General features: G+C 41.0%; 1 long non-coding RNA gene across 1 annotated transcript in view; it reads left to right on the top strand.

Moving 5' to 3' along the window:
- The first annotated feature begins 397 nt into the window (after window positions 1-397).
- Window positions 398-12,379, top strand: part of LOC148896215 (uncharacterized) — a 30,355-nt gene continuing 18,373 nt past the window's right edge. The window contains exons 1-2 of the long non-coding RNA XR_016115246.1: window positions 398-817; window positions 3,237-3,471. This is a non-coding gene — a long non-coding RNA (uncharacterized LOC148896215). The remainder of the gene's footprint in view (window positions 818-3,236; window positions 3,472-12,379) is intronic.

Genomic DNA, 12,379 nt, shown 5'->3' on the forward strand with positions numbered 1-12,379 from the left:
CCACTGCGAGACTAATAAAGGTAAATCCAATCAAATCCAATTCCATATAATCATCAAATTCAATATATATCGCATGTATGAATTATCTGTCCTTTGACTTCAGCGGAATAATTTGTCAGGTCAAAAATTATCAATACGCTTATTCACTATCAACATGGAATAAACACGTGTCTACACATAGTCGTGTGTGTGCTCCTTCCTCAACTGCTACAGTATTCCTTTTCTGTAAAGGCAGTGTCCAGGTGCCCATTTTGAAACCTAAAACATACAATTTTCCCACACCGGTAAGTCCTTTAAAAACGAATAGGTCAATTGAGTCACGCAACCAGTCGCTGCAGATGGGTGCACACGCGCAGCGCGCGCTTGACACACGTCCGCACACAACCAGCCAGTGGAGTTCAATGCACTTGATCGCCGTATCAGTCCATTGCGTACCGTGTCCTACGAGACTGCGTGCTTTCATTTCACCTCTGTCGTGGGTAAAACGAGAGGGAGAATGCTACAGCTTTGCTGTCCCTGCAACAACCACAAGGATGGACGAATTTGCAGCATTGGATGGCTATGGGCGTCGAAGTATACTGTATGATGAGGAAGGACGGAAGGTATGATGAGGAAGGACGGAAAATGCTTGGAGACGATCTCATTTTTGTCTTTCCAGTGTGCACGAAGTGTATGAAGGAGGGGCTGGAACGCATGCTGAACTCAACACTCACTTTTTAATAACTGCGACCATCGTCTCCTATAACCTGCTGATAATTTTGAAGAAAATGCACCCGTGGCTATTTGACAAATGTTGCTGAGTCAGCTGTGAAACAAGGTAAGACGACCCAAGTCGTGCCGTTACTGGAGTTGTTAAATTTTCAGGCTGAAATAATACATTGTTGATTGATGACTGACCGGAAATAATAACAAGAAAAGCCTCCTGAGCGTGATGTGCATGGTACGTGTGATTAGGACGCCGCAGGTGCACTGTGTAGTGGAAATGTAACCCTTTTTGTGTATTATTCATCATTCTGTTATCTAATTATCTTTTTTTCTTTTAAAGAGTAGTAGCACGGATAAAGCACTTAATAATTTTGGAGGGTCAAATTTATGGAAACAAAACATAGCAACAGCAAAACATACAGATAGTCTGCACAGACTGGACTCCCATTATTGTATAGCTTGCTGTGTTGTGCTTCACTTAAAACCAGGCGAGTCCATTTTTGTTTTTGAAAGGGGGGCAGATTTGTTGTGTTAAAATGTAGGGGGGCAACTTAGGTGGGCGTTCTTTACATCTAGCATGAATTAGGTTCACTAAATATCAACAAGCCATTCTGTTGTTACGTATTTCAGTGAAGAAATATTCGAATTTCCACCCATTGTCACCCGAGCAGGCAACTTTCCTCCAGCAATGCAGGTAACCGTGCTACTGCCCAAGTTATTATTTCTGCATGCGGGCCAGATTTTATTGACTTTATGATGGAGGCTGCGGGCCGGATGAAAATTGACGACGGGCATCATTTGGCCCCCGGGCTGGACTTTGGACATGTTGCTTTAAACTATGCCCACGATGATCATGTTTTGTTGATAGTAGTAGGCTACCAATCTGAGAATGTCATTCATTACAGAGGCTATTTGTTAAGTGACTTTTCAAGTGAAAGTGACTTCTTTCTCATTTGACTGTTATTATAGCGGTGACCAGAGAATGTATTTGCTGAATGTTTCATCTAAATCATCCTCACACACATGGATTCACAAATGAGAATATAAATCTTGTGGCGTTCCGTATTAATGTCCAGTATTTCTATTCTTTCTGATTGAAATGGAAGACAGCTATAGTAGATTTTGTTCCGTCTTTGCCCTCCCAACTCTCATTTAGATCCTTGACTTCATATCATATTGAAGTTCAACTGATCCTGCCCAGCAACTTTGTGCATGTGGTGGGATATTGACACATTATTCATATCATGCAGTGCATCCTTGTTAGGAATGTGGCAAATTCATGACAACATTGAACTTAGTTAACATAATTGAGCTTAATCGCAAAGCATACTTTAAGATTACTGGCTGTTGACCTATTCACCGATTGTGATATTGAAACATTAAAACAAAAACAAAGTTGAAACATACCTTTGATATAATTTGTATCTGTTATTTCGAACTCTGAACTCCAAAATGTGTTGAAAGGCATGACATTCGATTAATGAAAAGATATCCTATCCAACCTTACAGAAATGTGTGTGAGGTGATTCATTTGGATGTAAAGCCAAGGAAATGCAGTTGTCATATGAAAGACAGATTGACTAAATGTAGCCACTAAACTCAAAGATTTATTTAATGTCGGGCACTTGTTTTTGTCACAATATATATTTTGTGTTCTAGGTATCTACTGTGTCATCAGACAATATTGGGAAACAAATGGGATGAGTTAAAGCCATTGTGCAAATCATTTGTCATCTTCCACCCTCACCCACAGCCACTTGATATGACAACCGTTAACTGGTAAATATTGAACAAAAGACAAAGGATAAATAAGACCAATGTCACAAACGCAAGGCGGTGGAGGTGGACCCCAAAAAGGCAGTGAGGATCAGGATGTACTTGAGGAATTTCATTTTAATCAAAGAGAAAAACTAAATCCAGAACTCAGATATGATGAAAACAAAAATCCAAAGTAACAAACAAAAACCATAGTGGGTACTAAAAACTAACAGTGACTGTAAGATGAACGAGAACAAGATCAAGAACAAGAGCGAGAACATAAAAGAGAACGAGGGAAAAATGTGAGTTACAGGAGAGAAAAACATGAGCAAAACGTGACAGGAGCAAACTAGTTATTTTATACAATGATGTTGGATCCTTACTATGCCACCTGTTGGTCATAAACAGAACCATGACAACCAGAGACTGGGAAAAATGGATAACCATATTTCCAGTGAGATGTTCCAAGCATCCATCCATCCATCCCCTGATCAACTTTATTGCGAGGCATGCTGGAGCCTGTCAATAGGCGAGGGACACCCTGATCCAGTTGCCAGCCCACCACAGGGTTCACAGGGACAAGCAATCACCCATGCTCACACTCATACCTAGGGACAATTCATAGTGTTGAATCAACGTGCCACAAATGTTTTTGGAATATGAGATAAAACCAGAGTGCCCGGAGAAAACCCACACAGGCACGGGTAGGACATGCAACATAACTGTATATTTTGGATTTTGATGTGGACCTGTGTTTCCTCTCTGTGCTTTAGTGAGCAGTAGCAATCACCTCTTTGATCATTCCTGGTGGTTGATTTATGGCAACTTCAAAAGAAAGTCACAGGGATCATATCCTGTTTGGGGAGAGCGACAGAGAAGGGACCGCTGTCCCCTGTCCAGGTGACACACTTCCGTGGAACTTGTCCAAACATCAATGGGTCAAACGCTCCACATCAGCCTTGGTAGAGGTCCTAGATCCAGCTGAAAGGGCTGTAATCCGCATCGCAGGTAATTTCACTCGAAAAACTGCATTGTTTTGAACTTAGTCCCCGTGGCCAGTCCACATTTATCGAATCTAAGTAAAATTTGAGTCACAAAGGTCTGAGTCCAAGTTAAGTCAGAAACCACAAGGTCCAACTCCAAGTCCTTAATGATTTAACAGAAACAGAACAGTACAATTTTCAGAACTGGAAAATAAGAGAAATGTCATATTTTTGAAAACTTTTCTTTCAAAACGTCTGTGTAAGCTCTCAGTCGTACAGGAGTGGTCCATCGATGAGAAGGTTTCTTCAGCCGTCATCTGTACTTTTTTGAAGGCGTCGGACGTTTCGCCTCCTATCCAAGAGGCTTCGTCAGCGAACTAAAGTCTTACTGGTCGTATCGGCCCTATTCATATATCCCTAATGTCCAGACATGGCGGCGCCGGACACAGCTATGATAGGTCCCTACTCTCAGGTTGGGGGGAGCAGAGGACCACTCCCTGTAGCCCCACTGATTGTTCCTTCTTTCAAAGTATATAGCATGGCACCTTTGGTCAAAGTAAACATTGTGCCGATAAACCAAAGCAAATCCCGATTTTGTTGAGTAACTATTTTTAATTTTATTTTTTATAATTCATAGGTCACTGTTTTTATCTATCTTCCTTGCATTGCCTCAGTTTATTTCTCACACTATTTGCAATCTACTGGCCAGAAAGAGCAGCCTTCCCTTGGGAGGGCCCGAGCATACATGCAACTACGCTAACTGATTTTGGAATTGCACCGGAACTGGACCGACCTGTAACACCCAGTGTGTTACAGGGTCTGGTCTGGGTTCTGTACAAACATTTTTCTTATTGGTTCTTCTTTGATCATGCTCCTTTCTTGTGGCAAACTAGAAATCGAAATTCTTGAAAATTTGATTGGAACGATTGCCTTACACATCAACAGGAAAATAATGGTAAAGTAAATTTTACCAACCCAATTACCGGATGTTCATTTAGAACAGGGGTCGGGAACCTTTTTGACTAAGAGAGCCATAAAAGTAAAATATTTCTAAATGTTTTTCAGTGAGAGCCACACGCACGCGCGCGTGCACATACAAACGGTCGCGCGCGCGCGCGCGCACACACACACACACGCGCACACACACACACACACACACACACACACACACACACACACACACACACACACACACACACACACGCGTGCGCGGCCACTTTTCAACAAAATATCAGAATGTATTATTTAAAATAACTTTGTGATAGTACTCACCGTTTACATGAATGGTTTTCCGTTCCTCGTGATTGGTAAAAATCCAGGCAAACGATCGGAATGAATTTCAATTTCCCGGTCCAGAGGCGAAGTTACTGCCTGCACACGGCTCATAAGCTTCCACACTTGCTATCTTCAATCTACTTCTCACAGAAGTATGTCGATGCTAACATTAACATGGGGCTTGTTAAAATGTCACTGACATTCGACTGTTTCATCCATCGATGGTATTGTTTCATTGCAAATTACAATGAGAACATTTTCTCTCCTCTAATGCTCCGGTGCATTCACGCTGAAGTGCACTAGTTGGGCTCATTTAAAGGGGCGTTTACCTGTTTCAACATGACTGCCACTATCATCCAATCAAAATGGCGCTTTCGGCCATTCTAGGTCAGTGTCATCCAATCAAAATTGCGCTTTCCGCCAACTGCAGCCCCAACGGGAAATGAACGGCGAAAAAAAACGACAAGATGTACAGTAAAGTCTTGTTATATCGATATTCAAGTGAGTCCGAAAAAATATCGATATAACCGGGACTATCGATATATCCGACCCTGTTTGCATGTAATTTTCTCCGTGCGTGCATAGAAATAGTATCGATATAACCGGGACTATCGATATATCCGATATCGATATAACGAGACTTTACTGTATTTAGTTTTATCGGCGAGCCATATGCAATCATCAAAAGAGCCATAGGTTCCCGACCCCTGATTTAGAACCTTACCAACACGACTGAAAGAAAAATCAGATGGCTGATTTAATCATCTCAAAAACTTTATTTCAATTATATTTTAAATAGAACATTAATTTTCAGGAGTAAAAACATAATTAGATGCATCGAGAAAATGTTTTGTGAGTCCATGGCCCAAAAAAACACCCAAAAAAAAAAGAACATGTAAAGTCTGGACACGTAATTTAGCAACAATTCCACGCAGTTCCAGAAATTAATCACATGCCAAAAATGTTGTGCTTGATTTTGGTTTCCGATTGTTTTATTTATTTATTCTTTTTTTAATAAACTAAAAATTTAACTTAACATTCTTTTTAGTAGTGTGTTGCATGGTATTCATCGTGGAGGACATGACACGTATCAAGGGGAAGTGATGTACTTAAAGGACAACCAACAACATTTTTTTTGTTTCCTAACTGACATCAGAAAAATGTTTGATAGCATCTTAAATACCCAAAACATGCAGGCTGATATTTTTAGTGAAATGAAAAACACCAATAAAAATGACTTATAGTGTCCCAAAACTACTTCAAAATGACCTCAGAAAGTTTCAGTTTCAGAAAGTCTCGCCCCCTTGTTCGTGACGTCACGCCAAGACGTCTTGCCTTGCTTGAGAATCAAAACAATGGCTTCAGATTCGGAGAAGATGCTTTCTTGTTACGCATCCAGTTATGAATATGATTCAAATAGTTCTGAAGAGGAAAGCATAAATGTTTGCAATCGATTAAAGACGTCCTCCTATATTAATTCGAGCCGTCAGGACTCGAATGTAGCGTCCCAGAAAATGCACAGGATGGCGCCCAAGCTCTGTTGGAAATGGGCTGATTTGTCTGCTAGGAATTTGTGTCAGCTAGTATCAAACAGTAGTCTTGGTGCAACACACAACGATTCACCATCGCGTTATTTATGTGTTTTCCTTCTAATTTCACCATCAACACAGATCAACATGAAGTTTTCAGACCAAACAAAGTACCACAAAATGCATTGTGTGTCCTTTCTCGGTCAGGGGCGTTCCAAATGTGACGTGACGTGGGGATTGTCATCAACTAGAAAACAAGACTTCCTGAATATTTAGCGCAAGTCTTAAAACGTAAAATATAGCTAGATGCGGTGGAATATTTGTAAAATTCGCTCAGTAGAAGTCATTTGAAGTGATTTTACAAATTGGACACAACTTGACAGAAGGCGTCGGTTGTCCTTTAAAGGGCAACCAACGTCACTTTTTTGTTTTTTAACTGACATCAGAAAAACGTTTTATAGCATCTAAAATACTCAAAACACGCAGTATGATATTTTTATTCAAATGTAAAACACTAAAAATGACCCAAGTGCCCAAAATCTGCAAAAAATTGAGCTGCGAATTGGGCAGGGACTTTCTGAAAATCCCGCCCTCAGTTTGTGACGTCACGCCAAGACGTCTTGCATTGCTGGAGAATCAAAACAATGGCTTCAGATTCGGATAATATGCTTTCTTGTTACACATCCAGTTATGAATATGATTCAAATAATTCTGAAGAGGAAAGCATATGTTGCATATGTTTGCAATCGATTAAATAATTTATTCTGTGTCATTTTGAGGCAAACGGGCGGGGGGAATGTCTCACCCAAAAAGAGGCAATAAAATGGCCACCGAGCTGTGAGGAATCAATCAGCCCATTTCCACAGGCTGATACATTCTTTCAATGGAGCTTAGACTCCCTCTGCTGGCGGCTTTTGGATGTAACACACGGTTTTCCAAAAAACAGTACAGCAAAATACATTGACATGATGGAAAGACGCTACAATGCGTCTTTTTTACGGTTAGGAGGCGGTCCTTTTCTGACGTCACGTGAGTACTCGTCACCAACTCAAAAACAAGACTTCCTGAATGTTCAGCGCGAGTCTTAAAACTTAAAATATAGCTATATGCGGTGGAATCTTATTAAAATACGCCCAGTAGGAGTCATTTGAAGCCATTTTACAAATTATGGACACAACTTGTCCGAAGACGTCGGTTGTCCTTTAAGTGTTCAAGCTGTTGAAAATACCAAATGTGATTAATTGTCACTGCGCATTTATACACTGAGCATGTTTGATTTTCTTGCTTAATGCATTCATGCATGGTGCAGGGGGAACAAACTTAAGTAAAAAAACTGTTTAAAATTCTGAAGCATTGGGAAATGTGTACCTCTTGGTGCTTTTTACATATGATTTGAATGTTGGAGCCACCAATCTCTGTATGCAAATATCTGTGACAATTCTGTTTACCGGCAAATATTCACTGTTCTATGAAAAACACAGATTTCTACATTTGTCATTTTAGCTTCCCACTTGCAAAGAGCCTGAGGAGCTGTTCTGAAACTGTCAGTTAGTGACAAAGTATTTTTTAGACATTAACCATAAGGTTCATCTTTTCCAAACAGACATATGATCAAAAAGGGAAACACAGTTTTACACAGGACATAAAATATACAACGAGACTGGATCAAAGTGTGAGGTGTGGTCTATATTGCACAGCACAGACAAAAGGCTTGTCCAAAGCAACCATCGTGATGCTGGATCAAATTTCTTATTCATGTTAAGGAACTGAAAGGACGTCTGCATTATGCACTGGAGAAGTGTGCAACTCTTCGATTCATTCAAACTGCTTTGGGCAAACAATGAAAAAATGAATTGAAAATATCAGTGCTGTTTCCAAAGCAAAAAGCGTTTACCAATAAATTGGCCGACTGAAATGAATGTGGAGTGGATTATTATACCTGCAACATTCTTCAGTGGACATGGGGAAAACTGGGTCTAGTGGTTAGCGTGTCCATTTCACAGTGCAGAGTCTCTGTGCGCCCTGCGATTGGCTGGCAACTGGTTCAGGGATTTTAACACATGCTCAAAGTGCATTACGTTGCGCAATATATTTAGTTTTGGAATTATTTAACAAACATATGAATCCGTGTCATATATGTGTGCTGCTGTTACCAGTCGTCGATTGAATGTCTGTTATATTTAACACGAACATTTAATTTTGAGTCGATATTCTAATAAATTTGAGGAAGCCATGAGAATGTATAACCCCCTCCACATTTATTACATATAGAGCGGACAACAACTTACTGAACAAAAAAAAAACACATTTTCTCTGTCCATGAGCTTTATTCATCATGACAGGGTCTCTGCTCTTTGACCTTCTTCAGACAAAGAAGGGGACATTTAGCTATGCGTTTTTCAGGACATCAAACAGCATTGTCATGACAGTCCTGTGATCTTGGCAGGACTGTCCTTTTTCTTTCCTCCGAAAACCCACCACTTCCTCTGGAAAATGTGCCTCATTTTCCGCACTCACTTGTACAGCACTGACCACATAAAGTAGCCATTGTAATGCTGGTGTTACAATGCATCAAGACGATATAATTTATGGCCTGTGACGTAGCCAAGCAGACTAAACGTCTTTATTTCAACTGCTCTTTACAACCATGACATTTCCACTTTCCCCTTTATCTCATCAATATGTTTCTCACTGACAGCATCAAAGAAATTGGCAGACAGAATGGAATTTGGGGCGGCGTGGGGTTTAGATATCAAATTATGTGCCAGCTTTTATTAATTTATTTAAAGATTGATCTATAGTCGGCGGCCCGGTATTCGGGCGGTGAGCACATCAGCTTCAAAGTGCAGAGGGAATTCTGTGAGAACCTGCGATTCTCTGGCAGCTGATTAATGGTGTCTCCCGCCTCCTGCCCGAAGAAAGCTAGGATAGGCCCAAGAACCCCCCGTGACCCTAATGAGGAATAATCGGTTCGGAAGCTGAATAAATGTTTGAATGAATGATCTGTAGTAATGGGAAATTCGTGGAGAGAATTAGATGTGTGTTGCTTTTTTTGTCTTGGTTCATCTGCATTGTTTGATTACAAGTGGGCAATATAGCGTGTAGAATATTGAAAATAAATCACATTTGACCATTTTTGATATATACAGCTGTCACACAAGTATGAGGTTGGCAGTTAATCCTTCCTGCATGTTCTCTCCTGTGCTTCAGTTTTCTCTTTGTACTGCAATTTCCTCCAACTTATCAAATTTGAATAGTTCAAATTGTGCTTCAATGTGAATGTGAGAGTGAATGGTTATTTGTGTGTACAATATACGGACTGTAATTGGCTGCGGCCCAGTTTTGAGTTTGAAATCAGGTCCCCACGGGCAAATTGCTCTGAGAGACTGCAAAATGAGGTCCCCACGGGCAAATTGCTCTGAGAGACTTCAACCCATGTTTTAAAGACATTTCATGACATTTCCTAAAGTGTCCCCACGGGGGCATTCCAGACCAAAAAACTGTGAGTGTATGCGACCCGAATGTGGCAGACTGGTGGACGCCAGGGATTGGTCCTCGCACCAGTCCTGTTCAATATCTTCCTCCTTTGTGTGACACTGTTGCTCCATGAGAGGATCGAGAAGAATAGTGGGGTTACCATAAATTTCCGGCTTGATGGAAATCTATTCAACACCATGAGGCTCCAGGCAGTCACGAAAGTAAGATCAGAGCAAGTCATCGAACTCCAATATGCAGATGACTGTGAAGTTGTGGCCCACACATCAGAAGCACTACAAGCTAGTCTCTCAGCTGCTGCATATGCCTATGGTAGACTGGGCCTCTCTGTCAATGTGGAAAAGACTGAGGTAATCTGCCAGTGGGCATCCATTCCTCCAGTTCATACACCAACATTCACCATCTCCAATAAGCCACTCGCAATAGTGGCCTCTTTCAAATACCTGGGCAGCTTTCTCTCTGACGACTGCAGCATCGACAGAGAGATACAAAACCGGATCAAACAGGCATCAGCATCTTTTGGCAGAATTAGGAGGAGAGTCTTTCAAAACAAAGATCTCAAACTCTGACTGACTGCAGTTTATCGGGCTGTTGTTGTGTCAACCCTCCTCTACAGCTGCGAAGCATGGACCCTGTACAGTCGCCACCTCAGGATGCTTGCCTTCCACATCAAGTGCCTACCATGCATCCTTGGACTATCCTGGAGAGACAGAGTCCCCCACACTGAAATACTCAAAACCAACTGCACAAGTGTGGAAGCTACAGTCACCCAGCATCAACTTCGCAGGCTAGGCCATGTGATCAGGATGCCAGAAGAGTGCTTGCCGCGTAATGTGCTTTATGGCCAGCTCCATCTCGGCCGTCGCCTGGCAGGAGGTCCCAAAAACACGATAAAGACCAGGTGAAGACTGCCATGAAAAAATGCGGCCTGAAGCCGACCGACCCAGCTGGAGGACATTGCAGCTTAATGCTCCATCTGGGGGCAGCTCCTCCAACAAGGCATACAGAAACTTCAGGAAGACCGAGGTGACCGACGGACCAGGAAACGTCAAAGGAGACATTGCCAGTGCCATACCCACAACCCCAGTCAATGCCTTCATCTGCTCTGCCTGTGGCAAGCAGTGTGGATCGCGGATTGGGCTACTATACAGTCACATGAAATGGTCCCACAAGAAGAAGTAGAGCTGGACTGTCATCATCTGACACGATGGACAACCTTAAGCAAGTAAGACATTGTAGCAGTAGAGGAACGAGCATGCCCGCTTCAACATATTTATATGTGAAAATACGTATAAGTAACACGAGGCCTACAATTGGTGCGTTGCATGTGTAACCGGCCTCAGGCCTAGGGGATACCTGGGTCGGTCCAAAGCGCTTCACAGGCAGGTAGCACTGTGAACGACGAGGAAAGACGACACGAGACAACCGTGTTAATCAGCCTACATCACCTTCCTCTGTTTCATTCACAGGCGCGTAGCGCCCTCTCCTGACTTGGTAGTCTAATCGACTAACATACAATAACAGAGGTCGTTTCTAACCCCCTACACATGTAGCATTCGATGTCACGGCCTTATGCCAACACACTAGCATCGAGAGCATCCAGCATATTTCGTTCAGATAATGATGAAACTACGGTGACATAGATTGGTCTCATAAATCATATTTTCGAGACTGTTGTCACCACCTTCACCATGGTTCATGGCCCAGTGCAGCCAGCATTACTGAATGATTTTTATAAAATCGAATTAAATTAATACATATAGCTAATACTGCAGCCCCAATTCTATTGTAAACGCAAAAACATCTCTGTACCGTAGCATATCAAAATAGCACAGCATTTGTGTAGTAACTTAAGAAAATAGAAAGTTTGTTTATTTTTTGTATGAATAAATTATTTTACTTGAATTAAAATTGTTTGTGGGTTAGAAATACAAATTTTAGACAAATGATGTTTTTTTTATTTGAAATTTAGAAATATCATGCTCCAATGAATGTATTTTGGTTTATTCCAATCAGTTTTATATACTTGCGCAATCTAGTTAAATCAAAGTATTTTGACACTAATTTAAAAAAAGTTTTGACGTGTTGACTTTTTTGATCAACCTTATAACAAACATGAAAATGAAACCAAAACGTGAAAACTTTTTTTTAATTAGTGTCAAAATACTATGATGGAGGCACAAAGAACACATCTTTCTTTCTGACTGGGACAGCACGATGGGATCATTGTTTATCTATCGTGCTTAATCTATTGCAAATTCCCCCATTGTGGGACTATTAAAGGCTTTCTGATTCTGATTCTATTAATCATAGATATGGGGAAATACATATTTTTTGAAAACCTGTATTTAACATTTCTTGGGATGTTTTGAATAGCTATTAGATTCTTATTCACTCTCATATTTTTATGAGAATAATAAAGGATACCATGAAATCACTGGACGGTATCATACATACAAACAGTGATGGGGAAAATGCTTTTCAAGAGTAATTAAAGCAACATTTAGATAGGCTGCATAGTTTATGGTCCAACTAGCATCGCTTCAAAACAATTGTCTTCGTATTACAATGTCTAATACAATGGTGTCAAACATACGGCCCCCAAGGAGGTTCGATCTGGCCCGCAAGATAATT

The sequence above is a fragment of the Hippocampus bargibanti genome, linkage group LG06, assembly GCF_051943395.1.
Source record: "Hippocampus bargibanti isolate YZ-2025 linkage group LG06, ASM5194339v1, whole genome shotgun sequence".
Lineage (NCBI taxonomy): Eukaryota > Metazoa > Chordata > Actinopteri > Syngnathiformes > Syngnathidae > Hippocampus > Hippocampus bargibanti.